This window comes from Lissotriton vulgaris, chromosome 1_1, assembly GCF_964263255.1.
Source record: "Lissotriton vulgaris chromosome 1_1, aLisVul1.2, whole genome shotgun sequence".
Classification (NCBI taxonomy): Eukaryota; Metazoa; Chordata; class Amphibia; order Caudata; family Salamandridae; genus Lissotriton; species Lissotriton vulgaris.
The window spans coordinates 364,148,223-364,159,370 of NC_141685.1; positions in this window are offsets into that span (position 1 = coordinate 364,148,223).

Genomic DNA, 11,148 nt, shown 5'->3' on the forward strand with positions numbered 1-11,148 from the left:
TGCCGCACGAAACACCAGGACCGTAGTCCACCTCAGCTAGGGACCATCGGTATAGGGGGGGCCCGCACCATCAAGATTGGAGCACATATGTGTGATGGGTTCAACCCCCCGGGGGAGAATAGAGAATAGAGTTTTGGAAAAGGGACTTGGTTTCGTTCCTACTCTCACTCCAGACAACTTTCAGGAAATGATCGAAATCAAACAACTCCTCAGAAAGATACGCCTGCAAGCTTTCTTTGATGACAAACCCGAACCAGAGAGTCCAGATACAGGACTACGGAAACCCTCCACCTTCACTCCCACAGATGGGATGGTTCCTCCGGAGATCCTGTATTAACCTGTATTAATGCTGAGTAAGTCAGCAGGTGTGCGATTTTCCTAATTTTGCGAAGTTGATAAACACTAGAGGATATCACGGCACCCACCTATCCGCGAAGCGAGAGGTCAACGTTGATTGTGACCCCTAAACATTTCACAGAGGATGATGGGGTAGGGGGGGGGGGCAAGTTCTGCCGTCCAAAAATGCATACCCCAACTGTTCTTGCTGTTCCCAGGCAAAACCAACCCCGTTTTGCCTGGGTTGAGTTTCAAGTGGTTCACATCCATCCAACGCTGGATGGGAAGCATAGTAGATTAGAACTCACTGGTGGCATTAGGGGAGCCAAGAGGAAATATAATCTGGAGATCGTCCGCATAGTTAAAGACAGTGATATTCCTGTCTTTAAGTGAATGAATCAATGGTCTCAGATATAGATTGAAAAGCAGTGGGGACAGGGAGGAACCCTGTGGAACCCCACAGGTGGAGGAGAGTTTGGGGGCAGTGAAATTCCCAAGCCTTACTGCTTGAGTGCGGTCCGTAAGTAAGGATTCGATCCATCCAAGTGCGGGACCACTCAGGCCAGCTTGTTCGACACGGTTCAACAAGATGGTGTGGTTGACCATGTCGAACGCGGCCGACAGATCGAGGAGCACCAGTGCTTGATGGTCATCCCTGTCAGCATTAGCTCTAAGGGTGTCCAGCACTGCGAGGATCACAGCCTCCGTAGAATGTGCTGAACGTAACCCGGCTTGATTTGGCTCTAGATAGTTCGAACATTCAATGAAGCTAGACACACGTCTAGCTACATGGGCCTCTAGTATTTTAGCCAGAAAAGGGAGGAGAGAAATAGGGCGGTAGTTGACAGGGTTGCTAGGGTCCGCCCCAGGTTTCTTTATAAGAGGGACTACCGTTGCATGCTTGAAAGCACTAACGGCCACATGCATCAATGTTCTCGTTTGCGAATCCCTAATTGCGAAAATTAAGGAATCGCAATTAAGAATTCGCAAACGGCAATGCATCAAGAAATCGCAATTTTTTTTGCGATTTCTTAATTTTCCTTAATTGCGATTCACAATTTGCGAATCGCAATTAAGGAATCCCTTTCCATTGATTCCTATTTGCCTAGAGGCCCATAGGAATGAATGTGAAGGCATTCTCATTTTGCGATTCGCAATTAAGGAATCGCAAAATGAGAATGCAATTTCAAGGGAGCAGGGGGGGTCCAAAGGACCCCCCCCCTGCACCCCTGAAATGTACCTTTAAGTACTTTTTTCACACACACATGCCCCAAGGGCATGTGTGTGTTTAAAATGAAACTCTCAAAAATGCACTTTTGTGCATTTTTGAGAGTTTTCGCAAATTACCATGAAGGTTGACTTCATGGTAATTTACCACTTCCTATTTGCGATTTCGCAATTTTTTAAAAATCATGCATTGCATTTAAGAAATCGCAAAATTGCGATTTCTTAAATGCCATCGCAATTTAAGAAATCGCAATTAAATTGCGATTTCTTAAATTGCGAAATAGCAAAAACCTTGATGCATCCCAAAAAAGGGATTTGCATTCGCAAACGGTCGATTTTTGCGATTCACACCGTTTGCGAATGCAAAAACCCTTGATGCATGTGCCCGTAGGAACCTTGCCTTGGGCTAGATATTCATTAAGGAAAAGGAGCACACTCTGAGGCAAGACAGTGAATATCTCTTTTGAGACGTGCGGGGGACAGCAGTCATCAGGTGATCCCGATTTGACACGAATCATAAGTTCAGATAATGTTTTAGGACAGATGGGATGAAGGGTGTCTAATGTGCAATGATTATTAGAAATATCATCCAGTGGTTCCCAGTTGATAGTATTGGGGAGGCTAGCTTTAATGGAAATGATCTTGTCCAGAAAGAAAACATTCAGAGAATTACAGAGTTCTTGGGTGGGGTCTGGCTAGGCAAAGTTCTAGTGTCATTACATAAGTTGTTCACAATATTAAAGATTTCTTTAGGTTTGTTGTGAGCATTAATTAATTTTGTGGAGAAATAAGCCGTTTTAGGGTTCAAAATGGCTTTTTTAATATTCTCTACGGGCAATAGCAAATTGTTCCCTGTCTTCAATTGAGTATCTTAATCTCCATTTTCTCTCGAATTGGCGTAACTCAAGTCTTTGTTTTTTGAGGTCCGTAGTGTACCATTTGTGCGCCTCAGAGTGGCGAGCACAAGAGAATTTGACGATAGGGGCATGAGTGTTACTAGCTGATAATAGCCACTTTGTGATTTTGCTCTCCATGAAGTTAACATCCCGACAGAAGGTGGGAACATAGTTCACCAAAGTTTTGATGAAATCCGGTTTGTTTAAAGATCTCCACATCCTGGTTTTGCCACCCACCAGGGGGGTGGACTTTTTGTGACTGCTAGAAATAATTGTGAACTGTATCAGATGATGATCTGACCAAATACAGGGGGAAATAAGCGGAATGAAAAGTGAAACATTGTAGGTCCAGATGTGATCTAAAATATTTCCCTTTACATGAGTGGGGCTATTTAAATGCTGGACTAAATTCAGATTAGAAAGAAGTTCAAATAATTCAGCTGCATGAGGTCCCCCAGAGACGTAATTAAACCAATAGTTCAAGTTCCCAACCAGGAGCACCCTAGCGTAATCTATCACTAAAGTGGACATTTGTTCACTCAGGGACAAAGGAAAGGTAGGCATTGCCTGGGGTGGGCCATAGATAAGAACCTGTGTCTGTGTCCAGTTTTATAACCAGATTCTCTACCTCCGGGAGTATGAGAGAAGTCATGGTGGTAAATTGAAAGTTTTTATTAATTATGGCAGCAACACCTCCGCCCACCTTACCAGGCACCCGATTTACTGACAAGATGTAATAGTCGGAAGGGAGAGCTGCTAAAATATCGGGCAAAGAGTCCTGGGTAAGCCAGGTTTCAGTGATGAGAAGGACATCCGGTTTGTCCGAGGTAAGTAACAGAAAAATGTCGATTTGATGTTTTTTGCGGAGGCCGGTTTGCTTAGTAGTTATGGTTTTGATAGCTACAGGAGAGTGTGAGATAGGGGCAGTGGGAAAAGCGTGCTCTGCTGCGCGCGTTCTACACATGAGGCAATCTTATACTGAGGTAGGGCAGAGGGGGCGTGTCTCACTCTACCGCTCCGCCCTCCACTCAAACAGCAATCAGCTGCGGTGGACCGGGGTCGGAGCAGGAGGCGTGCGGCGAAGTAATGAGCCCAAACAGCTTCTATCGGCGAGTGCACAAGTATTTAAAATGACTTAATAAAGTTTAAATAAAGCTTTTAAAAGGTGGGGAGAGCAGCGCACAATACAGGGCGCAGCCAGCAGTAACTCGACAAGCAAGCTTCAATACACTACAATACAATAACTAGCGGAGATGAACAAACCTAATGCCTACCACTGGCCACCAGGGATGAGGCGCGGGTGGTAGCCTGCGGGTGGAGGAGGGCCTCAAACTTCCTCAGCAGCGGCAGCTGGGGCAGGGACACACAGGCAGTGCTATGCGGAGGGTGTGCGACCTACCAGGTAGGGGCAAGGGTCACTCTGACACTGTTCACGAAATATATAGACTATGGATGACAAGACAATAACCGAGTTATTAATCCAGTACAGCCAATATGTTTTGGAATGTTAAAAAGGCTCTGTCACCTTAACCCATTGCTGTCTATGCTGGTACATCTGAGAGCAAAATCCATGGGAAGGGCCTGCGGTCACGAGTCCCCTACCTCTAAACACATCTGGATAAGACTCCAGTGAAAGAGCATTCTCTCCTTGAGGGGCATGAGCACCCCATCTCTAGACACATCTGATAGAACATCTATAGAAAGGGTCGGAGTGGGCCAGGGGTCTCCAAACCGGTCCTGGAGACTATGTGTGGTGTTGGTGAGGGGGTATTTTGAATAAATGCGAGTGTATTGTGGGGTTTGGGAAATAGTGATAGTTAAAAAGAACCTGGCTCGTGGGGGTGACTAAAAATTATTTAATAAGCCCTCGGGCTGGTGCTGTTAAAAATGAGGGTGGGAGGTCACTACGCTGACAATGTGCGTTACCTCCTTTTTGTGTGCGTCGACATGTTTCGGTGCCAGAAGCACCTTCTTCAGGACGGGGTGCACAAATCCCCACCTTTCTCACGTTTCTCTAACTAATACCAACATTTTCTAATAAAAGTGAGGAAAAATTACAGTGCAGGTAAAAGTAATCACTATTTCCAAACCCCACAATACACTCACATTTATTCAAAATACCCCCTCACCAACACCACACATAGTCTAACAAGTGCTCCCACTTCTCCGTAGGTCGCAGCACGCCGTACCCCGTAGAGGGGTACGATGACCCCAATGATGAAGCATGACACCAAGGGGCCTGTTGTTGTGTGAGGGGACCTAAAAACATAAAGGTGTTCCCTACTGTGGAGGAGACACCCTTACACTGAAATTACCCCAAGGGTCATCCACTCATTTTTCAAGTGGTATTGGTAACCAAGAAAGACAATCAGCTACCACATTATCTTTACCAGGAACATATATCATCTTATAAATGTACTCCTTCATCCCCATGGATATTCCAGCTAACCTGGCAGAGGCTACGGCAGTTCCTTCACTAGAAAGGATAAGTACCAACGGTCGATGGTCTGTGCGAATGGTTACAGGTTTACCCCACACGAAAGCCCGAAAATGCTCTAGGACCCACGCACAAGCCAATACTTCCCTCTCTATAATGGGGTACTTACTCTCTGGTGGTGACAGTGCTCTAGAAGCAATCAGTCGTCAACAAACATTCTAAATTCGGGTCAAAACTGGATAGTGCATTTACGGCCTGTAAATCATACTTGATTTGTGAAAATTCATTCTCATATTCCTTGGGCCACACAAATTTTGCATTCTTTTTCAGAAAAGATCGAATGTTGTACATTTTTGAAGCAACATTGTTAAAAAATTTGGCACAGTACTCAGCCATCCCCAGGAACGATCTTATTTCCTCCTTTGAAGTGGGTGCAGGTGATCTTATTATGCTCTTCACCAAAGCAGGCTTTGGCATAACACCATCTTCACTTATAATATGCCCCAAATATGCCACACTTCTTTGATCAAATTTACATTTTGACAACTCTACAGTCAACCCTGCTGATTGTAATATCCCACAAACTCTTTTTAACTTGGAATCATGCTCATCCTTAGTAGCTAATACCAACAAGCACTGGCGTTGCCAATAGGTCTCGCAGTAGGAAAGTTTGAGCTATTGGTTGTGTAAATGACAAAGCCCTTTATGTATTCTAAATGATAACAACAGTGAAAGGCATTGTTATTTGCCATTGTAATAGTTCCACCTGTCGTACTGCGCGATCTATTGGCAACGTGAGTGTTGTTCGTGTGTGAGTGGCGTTGTGTGTGTGAGTGGCGTTGCGTGTGTGAGTGGCGTTGCGTGTGTGGCGTTGCGTGTGTGAGTGGCGTTGCGTGTGTGAGTGGCGTTGCGTGTGTGAGTGGCATTGCGTGTGTGAGTGGCGTTGCGTGTGTGAGAGGTGTTGCCTGTGTGTGAGGCGTTGGCTGTGTGATTTGTGTTGCCTGTGTGAGTGGCGTTGCCTGTGTGAGTGGCGTTGGCAGTGTGAGTGGCGTTGCATGTGTGAGTGGCGTTGCATGTGGCAGTGGCGTTGCATGTGTGCGTAGTTGAGTGGCGTTGCGTAGTTGAGTGGTGTTGCGTTGTTTAGTGGCGTTGCATGTGTGAGTGGTGTTGCATGTGTGAGTGGCGTTGCATGTGTGAGTGTCGTTGCGTAGTTGAGTGTCGTTGCGTAGTTGAGTGGTGTTGCGTTGTTTAGTGGCGTTGCATGTGTGAGTGGTGTTGCATGTGTGAGTGGCGTTGCATGTGTGAGTGTCGTTGCGTAGTTGAGTGTCGTTGCGTAGTTGAGTGGCGTTGCATAGTTGAGTGGCATTGCGTAGTTGAGTGGCGTTGCGTAGTTGAGTGTCTTTTAGTAGATGAGTGGCGTTGCGTAGATGAGGGTGAGGTGTTGAGGGTGAGTAAGGATGAGTGAGAGTGAGGGTGAGTGAGGTGTTGAGGGTGAGTGAGGAGTTGAGGGTGAGTGAGGTGTTGAGGGTGAGTGATGGTGAGGTGTTGAGGGTGAGGTGTTGAGGGTGATTGAGGTGTTGAGGGTGAGTGCGGGTGAGGAGTTGAGGTGGAGGCGTTGAGGGTGAGTGAGGGTGAGTGTGAGGTATTGTCATTGAGTGTGAGTGAGTGTAAGTGAGGGGGTGTGAGGGTGATGGGGGGTGATGGTGAGGGTGTGTGAGCGTGAGGGTGTGTGAGTCTGAGTGTGAGTTATTGTCATTGAGTGTGTGTGAGTGTGAGTGAGGGGGTGTGAGTGTGTGAGTGTGAGGGTGAGGAGTTGAGGGTGAGTGCGTGTGAGGGTGACTGTGGAGTTGAGGGTGAGTGAGGTGTTGAGGGTGAGTGAGGTGTTGAGGGTGAGTGAGGTGTTGAGGGTGAGTGAGGTGTTGAGGGTGAGTGCGGGTGAGGAGTTGAGGTGGAGGCGTTGAGGGTGAGTGTGAGGTATTGTCATTGAGTGTGAGTGAGTGTGAGTGAGGGGGTGTGAGGGTGATGGGGGGTGATGGTGAGGGTGTGTGAGCGTGAGGGTGTGTGAGTCTGAGTGTGAGTTATTGTCATTGAGTGTGTGTGAGTGTGAGTGAGGGGGTGTGAGTGTGTGAGTGTGAGGGTGAGGAGTTGAGGGTGAGTGCGTGTGAGGGTGACTGTGGAGTTGAGGGTGAGTGAGGTGTTGAGGGTGAGTGAGGTGTTGAGGGTGAGTGAGGTGTTGAGGGTGATTGAGGGGTTGAGGGTGAGTGAGAGTGAGTGAGCGTGAGGGTGAGTGAGGGTGAGTGTGAGTTTGGGTGAGGTGTTGAGGGTGGGTGAGGGTGAGGCGTTGAGGGTGAGTGAGGATGAGTGAGGGTGAGTGAGGAGTGAGTGTGAGTTAGGGTGAGGGGTTGAGGGTGGGTGAGGGTGAGGGGTTGAGGGTGAGTGAGGATGAGTGAGGATGAGTGAGGGTGAGTGAGGGTGAGTGAGGGTGAGTGAGGGTGAGTGAGGGGTTGAGGGTGAGTGAGGGTGAGTGAGGGTGAGTGAGTGAGGGTGAGTGAGGGTGAGGGGGAGGGGTTGAGGGTGAGTGAGGGTGAGGGGTTGAGGGTGAGTGAGGGTGAGTGGGGGGTTGAGGGTGAGCCACAAAACACAATGAACTGAGGCACTCATAAATAGATTACTGCTCTGACAAAACCGAAAATAAAAATGAAACCACTGCTGCTTCAGGGCAGCAACTGCTGCATATATTTAGTAAGGGTCCTTCCAAAACGAAAAGCAAAATTGCAAGTGCCGATCCTACTGCCAATGGAATGCATTTTCAAAATAAACGGGAAACAGCGGCAATGGCGCCGACCCACTAAAATTAACAGGCAGCGATGGGTGGGTGGTAGTGGTGGTGGGGATGGCACAAGGAATTTAAGTGACAGAAACGGGCACAAAAGTTCACTTTGTTAAAACAAGTTGCCGTGCACGTTGGCGTCGTGTTCTACAACCCACAAATGATTCAAATCTTTAACTCTCAATCTTGTATGTGGACGTCACCAGACAACCGAAGACATTACAAATATTGTTGTAAAAAACTGGGTTGCATGCAGTAAATTATTGAAGTTGTACTTTATGTCACGTCAGTAATCCTTTATATTGCTTGTGAACCTCAAACTTGTGCCGCACTTTAAATTGCAAAACCGCACGTCAATCGCAGTGTGTGGTCCATTGTGTGTATCTGCATGGTGCTGTGAAGGAGCCCAGTCACCCAGAAGCTCATTTACATAGCACTCTGCACACGTAGCTTTCCCTCCAGGTATCGTCACCCTAGGGTATCGCCTAGTTTAAAGCAAGGTAAGAGACTTACTGGCACTAACCTTCACTGAGGCCCTAGAACCTTCTGGAGCGGTTTACACGCGGAGCTGCACGTTTCGACAGACATCACGCACTGTAGAATGTCCGACGTGGGAAAGGATGGGCGTGGGTTAGGTCACGGGTAGCCTGCCGTGACCTAATTACCACAAACTGGGTCATGCAGTGTTGATTCAGGAATGCATGCCTGCTTGATGCACCAGATATCCAGGAACGAACCGACGACGGGAACGCATAGCGCGATTGGAAGAGATCAGCGGCCTGCATCGCGACAGTGAGCAGCGGCTTCCAGTACACAGCGGGCTGGGCGGAAGTGCAGGTGAAGAGGGCTTAACAGACCGGAAGGAGGCCCTGGCAAAATCACCCCTGGAAGCTCACATTACAGACTCGGCCAGAGGAGTCCCGGACGGCACATACCACGCAGCGGGGATCAGACAAACAAGCTCCCAGGACGCTGCACTGCACAATAACTGATAAGGGGGCAGGATAAACGGAAAAACAGGCGATCAATAAACTGGGACCTGGGAAGCCAAAACGAGCACTCGGACAGGAGAAACGCGACGTGCACCAGAAACAAAAAAATGAAACGCCGGATGGGGGCGGGAAAGCCTGGTGGGAGGCGTGAATGCGCGAGGGGAGGCAGGCGGATTGGGAGAGAAGCCTGATGGGGGCGGGAGAGCCTGGTGGGTGGGCGTGAATGAGGGGAGGACTGGGCTGGGCTTGCATGCGGATTGGGAGAGAAGCCTGATGGGGGCGGGAGAGCCTGGTGGGTGGGCGTGAATGAGGGGAGGACTGGGCTGGGCTTGCATGCGGATTGGGAGAGAAGCCTGATGGGGGCGGGAGAGCCTGGTGGGTGGGCGTGAATGAGGGGAGGACTGGGCTGGGCTTGCATGCGATGCGCGTGCATGTTGACGGGCACTGCATGAAAACCGCGGGCTGAAAGCCCTTTGGTTTGAAGAGAAAATAGCCGACTTGAATTCTCCCCATTTCCCATTCCTGCGGAATGGTAAAGGCTCGACCTAAAAATGGGAATGGCTCTAATCAGTAAGGCTGAGCCCAATACGACCTAATGACAAAAGAAGGTGCCAGTACTGATAATGATTCAAAATTGACTTAAATTAAAAGTCAATTTTGAATCATTATCAGTCCTGGCACATTCTTTTGTTATTACATCCTTAGTAGCAGCTGCAATCAGAATGTCATCCTGAAAGAAACCAACTCCTTCCATCTCTCCAAAATGTCTATGCATTAATCTCTGAAATACAGCCGCAGCTGACCCCAAACCAAACGGCATACGTCTAAAACGGTAACACCCAAAAGGTGTAATGAAAGCCGGAAGGCTTCTTGATTCTGGCTCCAACTCCACCTGATGATATGCTGCAGAGAGGTCAATAGTCGAAAACCAAGTTGCCCCTCTCAAAGTAGAGACCATTTTATTAATTTTTGGAAAAGGGAATTTCTCCATCACAATATTATTATTTAGGTGGCGTAAATCAATACATAGACGAATCTTACCATTGGGTTTTCGAGCTACGACCACCGGAGAAATCCATTCTGATGTTTCAATTTCCTCTATAACACTCTTACGTAACAACCCTTGTAATTCATTTTATCTTCCTCTCTGATTAACATAGGGATTGGTCTCACTTTGTGAACCTTAGGTTCCGCATTGCTTTTAAGGACAATCTTGTGCTCAAACCCCTTCAAAGTACCCAAATCCTTTCCAAAAACCTTTGGAAACTCTTTACCCAAATCATCTCCCAGCTTACTTCCCTCATCCATTATAAGCACCTTCTCTTTACTGTTCGGGTCTAAGATTATATTTAAATTTTTCTGGTCAAACCACCCCAGAACTGATGGTCCCACCTTGGCTCCATACAACTTACCCCTCGTAGATCTTCCAATAAAATGGAAAGTGAGCCATCTGAAACCTAACATATCTATTTTCTCTCCAGTATAACTTACAGGATTAATATCCGACATATTTAGTTGATCTCCTATCTGATTCACAAACTTCTTCTTCCATACATCTTCATTTATAATCGTGTATGGAGACCCTGAATCTGCATACAGACTTACATTCACTCCTCCTAAGGACACCTCACAAATAGGTTTCCCCTCCATTGAATTCCCGTTAATGTTTATCACAAAATTCCCTCTAGCATTTTTCACACAACTCTCATCCCCAGCAAAGTCCTCCTCATCACACCCTTCTTCGTTCTAAATGCATTTTACATTTGTTTTTCTGCGACACATTTTACAAAAATGTCCCATGAGACCACATATCCCACATTTCTTTCTCAAAGCCGGGCACATTTTACTAAACGCTAAGGGGCCCATTAGGATGGCAGGCAGATTGCCCCCGCCGGCGGTAGCTACCGGCGGGGGCAATCCGCCCGCCATCCTCAACAAAATGCCCCCGTCACATTAGGATGGCTGGCGGGTCCGCGGCGGACGGAAAGTCCGCCCACCGCATTTCCGCCGGTCGCGAAGTCGACTGGCGAAAAAAAGTGCTTTCCTATGGTGGCGGTGTCTGCGAGACACCGCTAACCATATTAGGATGAGGGCGGGAGGGTGCCTTTCCATGGCGGCGTTGTCGCCACGGAAAGGCAAGCAGTCTTTCAGTTTGGGGGCCCGTTGCGGGCCCCCAGGATGATGGGGGAGGGGGAGGCACATGGGGGGTACCTATGGTACCCTCCTACATGTGCATGCACAACATGGCAGGCACCGCGCGGTGCCTGCCACGTTGTGCATGCACATGCACAACAAGTATTTTTAGCATTGTGGCGGGCGGTGCTGAAAGCACCGCCCGCCACAATGTTAAAAATGCAGGATGCGCCCGCCACTGTGGTGGGCGCATCCTATTACCCCCCACGGGACCCCCGCCCTTATGGTGGGCGGTCC